The sequence below is a fragment of the Sus scrofa genome, chromosome 16 (genome assembly GCF_054392235.1).
Source record: "Sus scrofa isolate SSC_HxYL_T2T_F1_AM1 chromosome 16, Sscrofa_HxYL_maternal_Yorkshire_Landrace_v2.0, whole genome shotgun sequence".
In the NCBI taxonomy this organism is placed as follows: domain Eukaryota; kingdom Metazoa; phylum Chordata; class Mammalia; order Artiodactyla; family Suidae; genus Sus; species Sus scrofa.
Window position 1 is genome coordinate 85,826,568 of NC_139398.1, and position 15,002 is coordinate 85,841,569.

The 15,002-nt window shown below is 40.9% G+C and overlaps 1 non-coding gene across 1 annotated transcript; it reads right to left on the reverse strand.

Moving 5' to 3' along the window:
- Nucleotides 1-633: 633 nt before the first annotated feature.
- Nucleotides 634-740, reverse strand: LOC146395697 (U6 spliceosomal RNA). The gene has a single exon (XR_014831665.1). It is a non-coding gene; the product is annotated as a U6 spliceosomal RNA (small nuclear RNA).
- Nucleotides 741-15,002: the final 14,262 nt, after the last annotated feature.

Sequence of the window (15,002 nt, forward strand, 5' to 3'; positions counted from 1 at the left end):
CTACCGTGGTACAATGGGTTAAGGACCTGGTGTGGCCACAGCTGCAGCTTGGATTCGATCCCTGGTCTGGGAACTTTGCTATGCCACGGGTGTAAAAATAATAATAATAATACAATTTCATAGAAATACTTTTATACACGAGTAACAACACAAACTTATAAATTATTCCAGGGTGTAATAATTGTATATAATAAACAAACAACAATAGTATTTCATTAACATTGTATATTGATGGAGCATTATATTTGTATAACTCACTTTTCTGAAATTCCTTTACCAGATCATCAAAGTGAGTATCCAAAGCAACTTAATTTTCTGTTGATATAACTGACATTAACATCCCTTGCTCCTGGCAAATGTAAGATCACAAATTAATTTTGTATTTTTATTATAGTTGATTTACAGTGTTCTGTCAATTTCTGCTGTACAGCAAAGTGACACATTTATAATAGATATATATATTTTCACACTATCCTCCATCATGTTCCATTATAAGTGATTAAATATAGTTCCCTGCACTATACAGCAGGATCCCATGACTTATCAACTCCAAATGCAATAGTTTGCATCGACTAATCCCAAACTCCCAATCCATCCCGCTCCCTCTCCCTCTCCCCTGGCAAACACAAGTCTAAAAATATGGGATGCTTCACGAATTTGTGTGTCATCCTTGCGCAAGTGCCATAATAATCTCCTCTGCATCATTCCAATTTTTAGTATGCGTGTGCCAAAGTAAGCACCACAAGTAATTTTTGATATTTTAAAATTTTAAGTAGAATCTTCTTGCTGATGCAACTATTACCGAAGATTATTGTATAGGCTGTGAAAACTTTAGGATACGTTTCTGATAAATGATTTTGAAATGTAAATTTGAGTATATCTTAAAGTCGATGATTCCTGTGGAACAATTTTCTCAAACATTATAAACTTTGTGTTTGAATTTAGATTTCATTTTGCTATTTTTTTTAACATAGGCTTTAAATATTATAGCTTTAAGTTCACGGCACAATTGAGGAAAAAGGACAGAGCATTTCTGTATAACTCTTTTTTTTTTTTTTTTTTTTTTGTCTTTTTGCTATTTCTTTGGGCCGCTCCCGCGGCATATGGAGGTTCCCAGGCTAGGGGTCAAGTCAGAGCTATAGCCACCGGCCTATGCCAGAGCCACAGCAACGTGGGATCTGAGCCGCGTCTGCAACCTACACCACAGCTCACGGCAACGCGGGATCCTTAACCCACTGAGCAAAGGCAGGGACCGAACCCGCAACCTCATGGTTCCTAGTCGGATTCGTTAACCACTGCGCCACGACGGGAACTCCTTTTTTTTTTTTTTTTTTTTTTTTTTTTTATTTCTGTATAACTCTTGTCCCCAACACACAGCATCCCCTCCTCTCTACATCCCCCAGCCGAGTGGTGCATTTATTACAGCCCATGAACCTACATTGACACATCATTGCACCCCCAGTCCATAGACGACTTTAGGGTTCACTCTCCATATTCTATATGCTATGGATTTGGACAAATGTATAATGACATGCACCCACTTTTACAGTGTCCCAAAGAATTCTTTTGCTGCCCCACAAAAGAATTCCCATCTCCCTGCCTCCACCTCCAGCCTTTCTTCCATCAATCTCTAGAAACCACTGATCTTTTACTGTCTTTGTAGTTTTGCTCTTTCCAGAAGATCATACATTTGGAATCATAAAGTATGTAGCCTTTCCAAGTTGGCTTCTTTCACTGAGTAATAAGCATTGAAAGTCTCTCCATGTCTTTGGATGGTGTAGAGCTCATTTCCTTTTGGCATTAAATAATATTCCATTGTCTAAATGTACCCGAGTTTATTTATCCTTTCATCTATTGAAGGATATCTTGATGGCTTCCAAGTCTTAGTGATTATTAAAAAAAAAAAAAAAAAAAAAAAAAAAAAAAAAAAGCTGCTATAAACATCAGTGTGCAGGTTCCTGGGTAGACTGATTTGATTTTAAATGTAAACTTATCTGATCCTGTTTTCATGTTTCCTCTGGCATTTTCTGTGACTTGTGGATGAAGTACAAGAACCCAAAGTGGATTCATGATTTGCACACAATTCAAAACACCTGTTTGTTCAGCCCATCTCTGTATCTTCAATAACGTGGCGATTCATTTTACAATTAGCTTCCTCATCAATAATAGGTTCATCTGAAGGTTTATATGAAGAATCATGTTATTTACCACGGAATGTGATGATCCCTAAATTAATTTTTACTTTTGGAGTTCCCGTGGTGGCACAGCAGAAACGAATCTGACTAGGAACCATGAGGTTGCGGGTTCGATCCCTGGCCTCGCTCAGTGGGTTGGGGATCTGGTGTTTCCATGGGCTGTGGTGTAGGTTGCAGGCATGGGTTGGATCTGGCGTTGCTGTGGCTTTGGTGTGGGCCGGCAGCAGCAGCTCCAATGAGACCCCTAGCCTGGGAAGCTGTGGGTGCCACCCTAAAAAGAAGAAAAGAGTAAACAAAATTAATTTCTACTTTTAAGCCTGTGGGTATTTGCTTTGGTGTCTTTCAGCTGTTTTCAAAACAAGAGACTCTAGCTCTTGGAAGATTTCTAAAATCCTTGATATGCTTTATCTCAATGTACATATATATGCCTTTATTTTGCAATAAAATACAACTTTGTTAGGTGCAGCAGCTTCTAGCTCAGGCTGGAGAGTTAATATGGGTGCAGAAGCTGCAGGCTGGGGGTCCCCTACAGGTCTTAGTCCTGCACCCACACAGCGTCCTCTTGTCTCCCTCAGCTGCCACCTCTGCCATCAAACTATTGTTTTTGACTGCTACGTCACAGGCATGCGCACATGCCTTTTCCGCGCTTGACTCTTTGCTGAGCTGGTCGTCACTCTCCCCCCTCTCTTCTCTTTCCAGGCAGTGTGGATGGGGGACCTGCCTCCGTATGTTCTTCTCTTCAAAGTCCCCCAAAGTGAAAGTTGCATTATTTTTCTCGGAGGAGTAATTGGGGCTGGGGACTCAGATGACAAAGGTCATCTCAGCTTTGCTGCCTTTGTCCTCCTGGGAAGCCCAGTCCATTAGCCATTTCCCTACATTTTTCTCCAAAACTCTGGCAGCTTGTAGTTGACTCCAGCACCAATGGTTAAACCCTGTTATTCTCAATTTCTCTTCCCAAGGGTGATGAGCAGTTCCACCTTTTCAAGATTATCTAGTGTGTGAGCCCCAATCTCCTTTCCTACCTTTCCAAGCCAAGCACCTGCTGCTCCCAGAACACAGGATCTCCACGACTTCTTAACTAGACGATGCTCTGGGTACCTCTGTGCTTTGCCCAAGCTGCCCAAAGGGCCCTTGCCACTTCTCATCCTCTCAGGGAAGCAGATTGAATTCCACCTCCTCTGTGGAATCGTTTTCAAGCGCTCTGGTTTCTTCATCTTCTTCTCATACCATCTTTAAAGATTTCTGTAGATCAGCATTCATCACGATTATTTACTTACGCAGCTGCCAATTTCCAACCACTGATGAACCCTGCGATGATCTTGGCAGGAAATATAAAAGTTCTGTATTTTATCCCAAATTTGTTCTGCCTGTGACAAATCTTAGCAGAGATCTTTTTTTTTTTCCTCTTTTACTCCATCTTGCCATGATTCCTAATCTGACAAACCTGTTTGCCTCCATCATTTAGCCATGTCTCCCACTTCTCCTCCTTCATGCTCATCACCAGGACAAACTCGCATAATACCTTTACATGTTCATGGACACTTCAAACTCATCCTCTTTGCAAATAAATATGTTTGGTATGGAATCTGAGAATGTACACATCCAAAGCTGAGACACGAATCAGGTAACAAAAGGTAGTTAAGCTTTGAAATAGGAAAACAAAGGAAAAAGAGAAATGGATGCAGATACGTGTGTGCCTGTATATGTGTGTGTGTTTGTGCACATGTATCTATTAACCAGAGAGGTTCACGAGAGTAATTTTGGTGATGCCGAAGCCAAAAGGGACAAAACTAGGTGCCCGATGGCTCATAATACCTTTTTGAGATTGTCTTCTAAGTCCTCATCCTTCCTCTTATTTCTCTTCACAAATGGAAGGGAGGTGAAGTTAAGCTCCAGATGGCTAGCTTTGTGACAGGGCAAAAACTCATTACAAAAGAAGCAGCAGGAGTTCCTGTTGTGGCGCAGTGGAAATGAATCTGACTAGGAACCATGACGTTGTGGGTTCGATCCCTGGCCTCGCTCAGTGGGTTAAGGATCTGGCGTTGCCGTGAGCTGTGGTGTAGGTCACAGAGGTGGCTTGGATCGCGTGTTGCTGTGGCTGTGGCCAGCAGCCGTAGCTCTGATTTGACACCTAGCCTGGGAACTTCCATATGCCATGCGTGCAGCCCCAAAAGGAAAAAAAAAAAAAAAAAAAAAGACTGGGAAATAGAAAAAAATGCTGTCCCATATTTGTATGTTAACCATTTCAAACTTCAGCCCATTAAAAATGGTCTCTCCTAAGATAAACAAGAAATAAATCCCTTTCCATCTTTTTATTTTTAGGTAATTTCATGTGCAGAACAAGCCCCAGGCGATTTGTGAGGAATATGTTAGGGAGTTTGGCTATTGTCAGACACCGATTCTCTTTACCAAGTGAAATGAGGAGAAATGGACGGTGCTGCTCATCATCTTTCGGGTGTGGTTGAACTTGTAGAAACTTTGGAAGCCTTGGGAAATTTTGAGCCAATTTACAGGCTCTTTAAATTGACTTAACAGCATCTCTTAACTTCACTAATTAATGTCCGTGATGTATTCCTTGGCCTTTTGAAAACTCTGACACCCCCTTCTCCCATCATCCTCAATTTTTGACTTGGAATTCAGTGAGTGATTTACCTTGTGTAAAGATGTGCTCCTTCTCTTGAGAAAAATAGCTGAGATATGAATCAGGAAAGTGGTGACGTTGGTGGCCTTAGGCAACTACTAGTAGGACACATGGTGACAAGTCGAGGGAAGAGAGAAATCCTACACCCAAGAAATTGGAATTCCTTTTACAGATACAAGTTAAGGTAAAGCAAAACACCCCAATGTCTCATTTTAAAGGTGGAGACAAAATGTGGAGCCCGGCAAGAGGGGCACTTGAGGAGCCTAGAGTTAGGAGAGGTGAGGTGGGAGCAAACTGTACAAACATCAGGAGAATTCAGGTTGGAGAACAAGTTTCTGCATCGTTGCTTGGTTGGCTTTTCTGCAACTTTGTCTCCCTTTAGTCGGGAAACTCAGGAGGAATAGGATATAGGATAGGATGCATTAAAACCTGACTTACTGATGTAGTAGACTGTTAATAAAATGGCTGTGGTGCTATCTCTTATCACACACAGTCTTTTGCAATGGTTTCTTCTCTCTCCCAACCTCTATCAAAAGGGGAATCTGTTTCCTTCTCTGGGGATGTGGACCAGCCCTCGAGTTCTCTAAACGACAGAATGTGGCAGAAGCAATGTTCTGGACTTTCCAAGCTCAGGCATTAAGAGTATGTGTAACTGGGTCACCATGCTGTACAGTAGAAAATTGACAGAACACTGTAAGCCAGCTATAGTGGAAAAAAATAAAAATCATACACACACACACACACACACACACACACACACACACACACACATAAAAGAGTATCTGGCAACTTTGACTCTTGTGCTCTGGGGTAAGCCAGGTACCGGGTAAGACTTTCAGCATCCTCAAGATTGTCATGCTGTGAGCCATGGGGAGAGGCACACAGAGGAAAATAAAACTCCCACAAATAGTGAAAGCCAGACCATTTGCTAGCCATATGATAAAAACCATGTCAGCATAAATATTACAGACCAGTGGAGCCAGCCAGGTGATACCACATAGGACAGACTACAGCTTTCCCTCTAAGCCCCATGCACATTGCAGAATCCTGTGTAGATAAATGATATTTTAAACTGCTAAGTTTTAAGAGGTTTGCTAACAGCAATAACCAAAACATGACCTCATATACCTTGGGGTTCCCTATGCTAATAATACTACTTGTGTAAATACTACTTGTGCAAATGGAGGCTCATTGATACTTGTTCTTACCTCTACTAGATTGTGTAAGTGAGCCTTCAATAGACCACCTGTGCCAGCCAGGTCCCTGGCAATTGAACCAAAAACACTCCAGTTATTTTAAATGTAGGGAGTTTAATACAAGGATTTGTTACATAAGCGATGGAAGAGTGAGATGGCAAAAAGTTTAGTGTGGCAGTTTAACTGAAGGAGCTCTTATCCCAACATTGGGAAGAGGTAGTGTTTGGAGGAACCCAAAGCAAGGGCCACCTTAAAGGACTAGAGGTATAGTAAGGACAGTCCAGTAAAACTTGGAACAATAATGCTAAGGACTTTCATCAGGAGCACGTACTGTAAAAAGGCTACTGCTGGAAACATTGCCCAAGGCAGAGAGGGACCGGGAGAAATTCTCTGGCTTCTTCATTTCTCCTCTTCTTCGTCTCTGGGCAGTGCCTCCCAGTTGTCAAACTAAGAAGGAAGCCAGTTGACAATGGAACCTCTTGGGTTTAGCCCCACACAACATCCAGCAAGAGAAGAGTAAATCTGAAAGCACACATTGCACAACTGGCACCTCCCTCAAGCATTTACATGCACAATGAGGGAAGCATAATGTGCTTGTGCTCACCAGCAAGCCTGCTTCCCCATCACTGGAAAAGAAAAAACAGAAATGAGAAAGGTCTATTGCAAAATACAAAAGCACCTTTCCATTCTCTGCATGTTACCGTTTATTCAAGGGACGCGTTCTTGTCTCAAAATGTCCACGCTATTTTGAGAAAAAGGACTTTGTGATAGGCTGAGTCATGTCCTTCCAAAATTCTGGGACCTTGGCATGTGACTGTATTTGGAGAGAGAATCTTTAAAGAGGTCATTCGGTTAAAAGGTGGATATTACAGTGTGCCCTAGTCCAGTATGGCTTGTGATGATGACCTTATGAGAAGAGAAAATTAGGACAGAGGCAAACACAGAGTGAAGATCAAGTGTAGACACAGGGAGAAGAGGGCAGTCAAAAAGCCTAGGGGAGAGACCACAAAAGAAACCAACCCTGCAAACACTTTGATCTTGGACTTCCAGCCACCAGAAGTGCAGAAAAACACATTTCTTTTGCTTACATCGTCTAGCCTGTGATACTTTACTAAAGCAGCACTAGCTAACTAATACAGAATTCTTTCTTTCTTTTAGTTGGTCTGTTTTTCTTTACAGCCCCACTTCTTTCCACAGGACCAGGAAAGAATGGCATCAATTGTGTTGATAAACATACAGGCAGACTCAGCCTTGTAGAATCACCCTTCATTGAAATAATCAAAGTTCAAAATGCCCATGAGGATTCACTTCTTGACCAAATGATCAGATCATCTGAAATTCAGGTCAGACCTGCTCATCCCACCACATGAGAGGGTCTGGGGGGCACAGAGTGAGACGATTCCACAGCGGGAGGCTGGGGACCACACTGGAGACTGCTATTGGATAAATTTGAGGAATGGCAGTTTCCATGGCAGGCTCAATCCTTTTATCCTCTAGTTACTTCCCTGTGTCTATTCGTGTACCATCATATGCCCTCCTGGACACGCAGGAGGATGCGATTTCAGAACATCCTAACTCTATTCAACTACAAAGTGTGTTCCTTTAAAATGACATTTTCTGTCCAATTGTGTAAAACTTTTCCACTTTGATTCTGAGGCCGTGGATGCCATGTGCTGGCTGAGAAGAAAATAGATGGAGAAAATAGATAGTGTAACTTCAATACATGAGTAATTTCACAGCACTCTGGTAAGATGTAGACTCTTTGCTATATTCGGGATTTAAAATCTTAGCTAAGACCTTAGAGGAAGTAAGAATCAGCTTGGCAGGAAACCCTGTAAACCTTTGCTCCGTTAAAGCAATTATTAAAATGTGCCTCCTTGAAGTTCCTGTTGTGGCTCAGTGATTAATGAATCCGAGTAGTATCCATGAGAATTCGGGTTTGATCTCTGATCTTGCTTGGGGGTGGGGGAGGGGGTTAAGGATCAGGCGTTGTCGTGTGCTGTGGTGTAGGTTGCAGACATGGCTCGGATCCCAAGTTGCTGTGGCTGTGGTGTAGGCCAGCAGCTGAGGCTCCGATTCAACCCTTAGCCTGGGAACCTCCATATGACCACATGATGCAGATGCAGCCCAAAGAAGACAACAGACAAAAAATAAAATAAAATAAAATAAAATAAAATAAAATGTAATAAAATAAAATAAATAAGATGTGCTTCCTGGTGGAGGATTACTGATGATTATATACTCCGCCCCTGTCTGCACTTTGCACAAAAATATAGGTCAGTCAATAAACACCTTCCAAGCAATTATGTTTGCTAGTCTGAAGTCTCATGGGATATCACAGTCTTTAAGAGCACATAATTTTATTATTGGCTTGTAGCAGTAGGAAGAGATACAAAAACTTATTAATAGAAAATAGAAAATGACCAACAATGGGCTCAGTGACCCTATTAAGACGGAGTGAGTTGGTTTCAAGCAAGTTCTGCATCAGTTTATTTTCTGCTTTGAAGGGAAAAGGACACCTAGATAAAGAATTTTAATTTTTCCAAGATTTGAATTTGAGAATTTTCAAACACAGAACACTGAGAAATATTTACAATGAATATTTGGTATTATTTATCTGAATACCCACCACCTAGATTTTACTATTATCATTTTTACACGTTTTCTCGCATATCTATAAACCTATCAATCCAGGTATTGATCACCTAATTTTTCAAGCCCTTCAAAGTAAATAGCAGATGTCAGTACGCAAGCTTTTACATGGTTAAACATGTATATCACTAACTGGATCGCAAAGCATGTTTATAGAGACTACAGGAAATGGATGCACAATGAAAAGCACACATAATCATTGTACAAACACTTATCAAAATACAGAATACTCATCTCACTGCAGGAAGCTTCCCTATGCCCTCCTCAGTCAATATTCCTTTGCACTTTACTCAAAATCATCGTTCAGATTATCTCCCCAAGATTAGTTTGGCTGGTGTAGAATTTTGTATAAATGGAATAGACTCATATATTCTATCGTGTGTAAGGCTTTATGCTCAGCATGTTTTTCTGATCCATCCACGTTTTTGCATAGGTCACACATTTATTTCTATTTATTATGCTCCTTTATAGGAATGTACCCAAGTTTATTTATCCATTCATCTATCAGTGGATACCAGGGATGGTTTCCAGTTTTTAACTGTTGTAAATAAAGCTGCTATAGACATTCTTGGGCATGTCTTTCCATAAACATGTTTTCATTTCTCTTAAATACATAAATAGGAATAGAATTCTAGGTCCTGGAAAAGACGTATGTTTGGCTTTTTTAGAAACCCTCAGAATATTGTCTGTGCCAGACCATTTCAGTGTTTGCCCCATGTGACATTCCTGATAAAACTGCATGAGAGTTTCAGCTGTCTCTTTCCTCACCAACACTTGGTATTTTTTCGTGGTCATTTTGGCGTGTAGGAAGATAGCTCGTTACAGATTTAATTTATCCAATTTTTATCCTTTTTACATTTATTTTATTTTTATTAGCATATAGTTGATTTACAGTGTTATGCCAATTTCTGCTGTACGGCATAGTGACCCAGTCATACCCATACGTCCACTCTTTTTCTCATACGGTCTTCCATCATGTTCTGTTCCAAGATACTGGATACAGTTCCCTGTGCTGTACAGTAGGAACTCATGGCTTATCCATTCTAAACGTAATAGTTTGCATGTATGTACCCCAATTTAGATTTCCCCAATGACAAGTGGGATTGACAACTTTTTAACATGTTTATTGGCCACTTATATATTGCTTTGGGGAATGTCTATTAAAATCCTTGGCTCATTTTTTGTTAATATGTAATTGGAGTAAGAGTTTCATCTTATCTTGTGCTTGATCTCAGGGGGAGAGCAGTCTCTATTTGATCATTAAATATGATGTTGGTTGTAGGGGTTTTTTTCTGGTACATGCTCTGTACCAAATTTAAAACATTCTCTTCTGTTTAAATTTTTTGATGAGAGATTTCATCACAAATAGTTGTTGGATTTTGTCAAATTATTTTTATGCATTCCTTACAAGATTTTTTTTTCTCTCTCTTTTTTTTTTTTGTGATTTCTTGGGCCACTCCTGCGGCATATGGAGGTTCCCAGGCTAGGGGTCTAGTTGGAGCTGTAGCTGCAGGCCTACACCAGAGCCACAGCAATGCGGGATCCGAGCTGCATCTGTGACCTACACCACAGCTGATGGCAACGCCGGATTCTTAACCCACTGAGCAAGAACAGGGATCGAACCTGAAACCTCATGGTTCCTAGTCAGATTCGTTAACCACTGCGCCACGATGGGAACTCCAAGATTATGTTTTCTATCTTTTGTTCTTACAAGACGGTGAAATGCATTTTTTATTTTATTTGAATGATTTTTAGTTTTTTCCATTATAGCTGGTTTACTGTGTTCTGTCAATTTTCTACTGTACAGCAAGGTGACCCAGTCACCCATACATATATACATTTTTTTTCTCATTATCATGCTCCATCATAAGTGACCAGATATAGTTTATTGTATTGGTTGATTTTCAGTTTTGTTTTTATTTTTATTTATTTATTTATTTATTTATTTATTTGTCTTTTTGCCTTTTCTAGGGCTGCTCCCATGCCATATGGAGGTTCCCAGGCTAGGGGTCAAATCAGAGCTATAGCCGCCAGCCTACAACAGAGCCACAGCAACGCGGGATCAGAGCCATGTCTGCGAACTACACCACAGCTCATGGCAACGCCTGATCCTTAACCCACTGAGGGAGGCCAGGGATCGAACCTGCAACCTCATGGTTCCTAGTTGTATTTGTCAACCACTGAGCCATGACAGGAACTCCCCTCAGTTTCATTTTTAGAACAGTTTTAGACTTACGAAAAGTTTGGGAAGATATCACAGAGTTCCCATAAACCCTGCACGTTCTCTCCCATTTTTAATACTTTACATGAGTATAGTTCATCTGTTAATGATCCAATATCGAGATGTTATTTTGGGAATGGAATGTTCTATAAATATCAGTTAAGTCTCTCTGGTCTAGGGTGTCATTTAAGGTCTGTGTTTCCTTATTGACTTTCTGTCTGGATAATCCATCCATTGATGAAAATGGGGTTAAAGTCCCCACTATTATTGCGTTATTGTCTATTTCCCCTTTTAAGGCTGTTAGCAGTTGCCTTATACATTGTCGTCCTCTGTCGGGTGCATATATAGTCACAATTGTTATATCTTCTTCTTGGACTGATCTTTTGATCATTAAGTGCTGTCCTTCTTTGTCTCTTGTGACCTTCTTTATTTTAAAGTCTGTTTTGTTGTTATTTTTTAGCTAAAGCCTATACTTTATTCGTATTTTCTTAGTTTTTACCTAAAGTCCCTTTTCTGTTTTGGGATTCCCGCCAGGATACCACATTGCGTTTAGCTATCGTTTCTCCTGCTAAGAGCACATGGTTTCTGTTGCAGTGATGAAAATATTCTGATGTTAGAGTTTAGTGATGGTTGTACAACACTGTGAATGTGCTAAAAAAAAAAACAAAAAACTTTTAATTGTACAGTTTAAATGAGTGAATTCCACAGTATGTAAATTATATCTCAATTATGCTGTTAAAATTCAAAGACAGGAGTTCCCGTCGTGGCGCAGTGGTTAACGAATCCGACTAGGAACCATGAGGTTGCGGGTTCGGTCCCTGCCCTTGCTCAGTGGGTTAACGATCCGGCGTTGCCGTGAGCTGTGGTGTAGGTTGCAGACGCGGCTCGGATCCCGCGTTGCTGTGGCTCTGGTGTAGGCCAGTGGCTACAGCTCCAATTAGACCCCTAGCCTGGGAACCTCCATATGCCGCGGGAGCGGCCCAAAGAAATAGCAAAAAGACAAATAAAATAAAATAAAATAAAATTCAAAGACAAACAATAAAGCCTGGTAAATCTATTTAGTGGTCATGTTTTATTAGTTTATTATTGAAGATTGACCCCTCCCCCCAAAAACAAAGCCTCTTCATGGATTCGAAGAGAAATCTGATAATTTTTTAAAAATTTTAATAAAATGGTAGGTTCTCTTCCAATTGTCAGAAATTAATTTCATAGTTATAGCTTCAGGCAACATTCAGCCTCAGTAGAGTCTTAGTAATGGAACTTTAGCTTTTGGATATTATAGTAATATTCCCAGTTGAATTTCTTCTCTGTACAGACGAAAGTGAAAGTGCAAAGAGAGGTTGATAACATAGATAAGAATATAAGACGTATACAATCTACTACTGAGCTGAAATGGTTTGGACTCCTCACTGAAAGTTTTCACAGGCAACTGAGACTGGATATTTTGAAAATATCATCCTCCAAAGCAATAGCAATTTTTAACTACTGTTTGGCTGGACCACACTGATGCCATCTTGTTAGCTCCATCTCAGTCTGACGCCCTTCCCTTTCTGCATGACTAGACTTCAGCCTCCTTAAGGAATGCACCCAAGCAAGGCAGGTTCCCCATCAACTTTTACCCTTGCCTTCATCGGACATGAAAACTAAAAGAATGGCTTCTTCAGTAGAAGATGATTAAGGGCCCTGAGACACCCCTCTCCAGCCCCCCCCGGGAGGGGTTCCCATCAGTGCAGCCATGCTTCTCACTTGGCAGTCAAATTCTACTTTCAACTTTAGCCCCTTTAAATCCCCCCATGCCCCGTTCTTTGGCATGTAATGCAGTTGTGGATGCCTCTGGATAGTCCCCCATCCCGTCCCTCCCTGATGCAAGTTACCCACAATAAATGTCATCATTGCACCATAGACAGTGGCTCGCTTTGTTTTTCAGTTTTGAAGTCCCTTCTTGGTTCAGAAGGTATTACAATATCTCCACCTGCCAACAACCACTCTTTCTTCCGTCTCTGTTCATGGCACCCACTTTCGCAGGCCACAGCCTTGCATCATCCCTGAGTCCTCCCCTCTCTCATCCCCACAGTGGATTGTCTGAATAATCTGTTGGAATATCCCTTCCCAGCTGTATCCCCAGGTCATGCATCCCCTGACTACTGACTGCGGTCTCTTTGCCAAGCCTCATCTCTGCATGTGGAGATCCCCTCCCACTGGCCCCTCCTGCTCTTCAAACTGGGTCAGGAAATCTCTCCATCACATCATGCATGTTCTACAAACACCATGTTCCCCTTTGACTATGTGCCCCTCTCTTCTTTACAGCTTTTATTCATATTGTAAACCCAGGTAAAAATTGTGCCTTCTTTCTAAAGCCATCTGGACTCACCCAGCTCTTTGCCCTGTGGATGTTTAATATTATATTGAAATTACCACAGCTTGGTCCCCCCCTCATATTTTTCCATGTCTTCCACTAAATTTCGAGGTCTTTGAGGGCATGTTTAATGTCCCCTCCATCTCAGACATGAATCCCTACTGCTTAGTACGATTTCTGGCAGTTTTTGGGCCCTGTAAATGTGTGTCACCTTTGATTTGACTTGTTTCAGTATCCAAATATCCTTCTTAGCTTTGAAGGAGGAACTTTTCCTAAATATTGTGAATCTGCAAGATAAATACAGTGTCTTAAAATATATTTAATGTATATTAATGCATGCACTGCTTAATAAAAATCAACAAGTGTCTCAACTCAGCTGAGGGAACACTAAATTGGGATAAGAACACCTGGATTTGAGCACCTTTTCTGTGACTACAAGATATCAGCCTGCTGTTTTTCCTCTTAGGCAGTCCTCTGCATGTTAGATGCATAGATCCCAGACTCCAACTGCCTGAATTTACATCGTGGCTCTGCCACTTAACAGCTATTCAACCTTAGAAAGTAGCTTAATATATTGGACAAGACCACAGTTTGCTGAGTTCTAGTTCTCTCCACGTGGAACACAACCAGCCCCACCATCCTTGGCTGCTTGCAGTTAGACAGGAACTTGAGACTGGTTCTTGACAAAGGACCACATATAGAAGTTTGCTTCTTTTGACCTCAAACATTTCAGAATTGGCGCCTGACACTCAGCTCAGCTCTCTCTTTCCCTGCCATGCTGATAAGAAAGACATGGGAAAAAAATATCACACAATCATAGGTATTCAGATTTCTGCATCATCGCACAATAAACACAACGTATAACAAGCAAGAATATCGAGAAATAGAATATCACCAACATCTGAGAAAACTCTTTATTTGAATGCTCAACTTTTATCCCCACTCTTCCCTTCTAGTTAATCCACAGACTGGATTCTTGTTGCCTACTTGCCTGCACAGTCTGCACATCCTTTCGAATATTTTTTTTTTTTTTTTTTTTTTTTTTACTGAGCCTCACATTTGCAGGATGGATTCGAGCTATTATTTGCAGAGGTAACTTACTCATTTCCACTGATGCAGTGTATATTGTTGAATACATACATCAAAATCTATTATATCCATCAAGTGTTGATGGTCCTTTTAGGTATTTATAAGTAGAGAGATATAATTATCTCTCCAAATTATTGCTCCCTTCAAGCTCATCAGACTTTGCTCTCTGTTTGCCATCAAGCCGTCCTTTCCTTCCTCGTGAGCAGGCAGGAGGACCCGAGATGCCAGCAAGATGGCGGTCATGTCCTTTGATAACTCAGTTTTGGAAGTGACATCTGGTAGCTTTTGCAGTGTTCCGTGTACCAGGGCCACCCACCCTCAAGAGGAGTGGATTACGTGGTGTGTAGCTACCAGGAGGCGGCGGCCACTAGGAGCCAAGCCAAGTGATGCTGACCACATTATCTGCAGACTGCAAGTCAAGGATGTCAGAAGCCATGAAGTACAGGATGTGCTCTTATTTTATGCACCACTAAGAAAGCAAAACTCTCACCAACCATATTCTCAGACATGATAGATTGTAGGATCACCTTAATTTTAAATGCTAAATAAAATCTAAAGAAAATACGCATTTTAGACTCAGTGAAATATGATACTTTGGTTTTTTTTTACTGATAATCTTAGTAGCTCACAATGGAGGAAATATCTAATTTTT